General features: G+C 49.6%; 1 long non-coding RNA gene across 1 annotated transcript; it reads left to right on the top strand.

Annotated features, from left to right (window-relative positions):
- Positions 1-356: 356 nt before the first annotated feature.
- Positions 357-1,538, top strand: LOC144455007 (uncharacterized). The gene is made up of 2 exons (XR_013483639.1): positions 357-1,034; positions 1,122-1,538. It is a non-coding gene; the product is annotated as an uncharacterized LOC144455007 (long non-coding RNA).
- The last annotated feature ends 1,698 nt before the right edge of the window (positions 1,539-3,236 follow it).

Here is a 3,236-nt window from a genome sequence, read left to right as displayed (position 1 = left end):
CCGAGGCCAGCTTCCGGATCTCGCCCCACCCCCCCCTCGCCGCCGCCGTCGCCGTCGCCGCCGCGGTGGCTCCCGCCTCTTGCTGCCGCTGACTGGAGGCCGGGCTGGCGCGTGGCGCCCAACAAACTTTATTCAAAATATCCAGGAAGTGCGAGCGAGAGAGGGAGGGAACGCCCGCGCGGGGGATGCTAGGAGACGCCATGTTGAGCGAAGCGTGAATCAATCCGGTCTGCGCCATCAGGGGCGTGGCGGAAGGTTTTGCACCTCCGGAGCGCCGGATGGCGCAGGCGCAGCTCGCCCGCCCCGCCCCTCCCCCCGGCGTGGAGCAAGCCCTCCCCCCTCCATCACTTCCCCCCCCCCAGTCAGGGTCCCCAGCAGCCCGGAGGATGTGCAGGGGGCGCGCCCGAGAGAAGTAAAGGCAGACACTCGGGTATTTGGTCTTTTCCTAAGAGAAAAAGGAAAAAAACCGTTTATTTCAAGTCCCCAACAGGCCGAGCGTTTCCAGCAGGGCTTCCTCAGGTTCCCCGTGAGGGCTGGAGCATCTCTCTGCCGAGGCAGAGCAGTGGGGGGCGGGGTGGGGGGCAGTGGAGACAAAGCGCGTTCTCACGAATCCAGCCATCTGGAAATGTAGCTATTCAACCAACCGAGGTCGCAAAGTGAACAGAGAGAAAGAGGACCAAACCAGTTGGTCATTGTTCGGCCCCAGTTCCGTTAAATGGAACTGGGAGCCAAGTAACGAGAGACGCCCCGACTCTCAGGCCCAGAGGAGTCAGCCTCCATCAATCCTGTCTCCTGCCCCCCGGGCCTCTCTCTCTGCTTTTGTCACAGGGACTCGAGTCAGCAGACACCAAAGATGGCGAAATGACAAAGGCGATAATGCCACCGGAAGCCTTCTGAAAGTTTCAGGGCACCGAGCTGGACAATCAAGAACAGGGGTTTGGGGTGAGGGGGAAGACCTCCGTGACCAAAAGGGGAACAAATGCCAAGCCCCTTTACACGCCAACCCCCAGCAGGAAAATGCTGCTGTGCCAAGGGTGAGTCAACCTCTCTCTACCTCTTAGGCTGATTAATTGTTACAGAGATAAGCAAGTAAGCCTGGTATCCCAATCCTCCACCTCCAGGAAAAGCTCCAGCTGGACAATAGGAAGGTGACATTTGTCAAGAAGCTGGACACCTGTGAGCTTTGGAAGTGAAGCTGAGCCAATAGCATTCTTTGGTGGAACACTTGACTGGATTCCCACTAGGTTTGTCTGAATGACAATAACTTGACATTTCCCCAAAAAGGAAGTACATAACTCCACACTTAGCAGAGTCTTTCCTGTCTTTCAGCATGTCGGGATTTTTATTTTTTATTTTTTGGGTGAGGCAATTTGGGTTAAGTGACTTGCTAGGGTGTTATATGTCTGAGGCCGGATTCAGATCCTCCTCACTCCAGGGCCAGTGCTCTATCCACTGCACCAACTAGCTGCCCCCAGGGCAGGGTTTTTAAAGTTCCACTGTGTAAAAAAAATAAAAATTTTTAAAAAAATTTAAAAAAATTTTTTTAAGTTCCACTGTGATTCCTGCTAGTCAAAGACCAAAAGAACCCTCACTACCTCCACAATTCAGCAAAAAAAACCCCTCATTTCCCAGTCAAGGGCTAGTCTCCTGAAACACACCTCTCAAGGCCCTCTCACATCTCAAGAGGCCCCTTTCCTGGTCAACAGTCAACACTGTCCTCTATCTAGCATGAGTGTTCCTCAGTCTCTCTTATTTGTACTCCCTTTTTCAGTATCCAAAAAACAAAGTGGAACAAGATAAAGGGAATCAGGGATTCCAAGCCCCCAGGAAAGTCTGGATGGTAGAAAGAGGAGCAAGACGAGTTGACCAAGAAAGCAGCAAATGGGGACCATGTGACTTTATTCCAGACCAAGAGTCTTCTCCATACAGGGTGCATTATGGAGTTGGGGGTTTCCTCTTAGAACCAGCTAGAAATTTCCTCCTGGCCCCTTATCAATCCCAACCAATTACTGAGAACAAAGCTAAATATGCAAGACAAAAAGACAGGTTTGAAATGGTTTGCAATATTTCACAAGTGCCTAGAAGCAGCAAACAAGCAATCACCAAAGAGATGGGGGGTTCAGGGGGTTTGAGGTATTCAATGAAAGGGGGAGGGACAGGTAATCATAAAGAAACATGTCCCTCTTAGAAGAGCCTAGTCATCTGGCACATTAGAGGGGAATGTTACTTCCTGGAGAGGCTGTGACCAGCCAGGAGATTAGATCCCTAAAAAGAAGCATGAAATCACTTAAATATCAAAGGCCTCGCCTTTGAGGCCTGAGAGCTATGCTGAGCCTCATCCAGAAAAACAAAGCTGCCCACAGATGGCCATTCTCCTGATGCTGATCATCCAAGGGGCTGGCAGCTGGGCTGGCCACCAAACCCTCCTCCTAGGGCCCAGATTAGACTAATGAAGTAGTACAACGTCAGTAAACAGAGGGGCTCCTTGCCCCTCCTGCTAGTCCAATGGTCCACCTCAGTAAAGAAGCTTGAGGCAGCCGCCTATCTCAGCCCTGGCCAAATGGCTGATTTTCCAAGCCCTTCCTCCTCCCCCACCTCTGGCACTCTGGGAAGAAATGCCCATCCCCAAAGGGCTCTCCAGGGACTAGAAGCTTATTGCAAGGTCAATGTTTCTCTCTCTCTCTTTTTTTTATTTTATTACTTTATTTTGATTTATCAACAATCACTTCCATATGTTTTTGAGTTGAAAATTTTTCTCCCCCTTCCTCCCCCCCACCCTCCCCAAGATGGCACACAATCTGATATAGGCTTTACATTTACATACCCATTAAACATATTTTCACATTAGTGAAGTTGTAAGTAAAAATCAAAACCAATAGGAGGAACCATCAGAAAGATGAAACAAAGCTCAACAGAAGGTAAAAATAAGTGATAGCGATTCGACTTCCATAATTCTTTCTTTGGATGTAGACAGCATTTTCCATCCCGAGGCCTCTGGAGATGTCTTAGATCCTCGTAATGCTGAGAAGGGTTCAGTTAAACAATCTTAGTCATCGCATAAGGTGGCTGTTATTGTGTACAAAGTCCTCTTGGTTCTGCTCACTTCACTCAGCATCAGACCATATAAGTCTTTCCAGGTTTTTCTGAAGTCAACCTGCTCATCATTTCTTACAGCACAATAGTATTCCATTACATTCATGTACCACAACTTGCTCAGCCATTCCCCAATGGATGGG

This window comes from Phascolarctos cinereus, unplaced genomic scaffold (genome assembly GCF_003287225.1).
Source record: "Phascolarctos cinereus isolate Bilbo 61053 unplaced genomic scaffold, phaCin_HiC Scaffold_8;HRSCAF=390, whole genome shotgun sequence".
NCBI classification, from domain to species: Eukaryota; Metazoa; Chordata; class Mammalia; order Diprotodontia; family Phascolarctidae; genus Phascolarctos; species Phascolarctos cinereus.
This window is presented reverse-complemented; position numbering and strand designations above follow the sequence as displayed.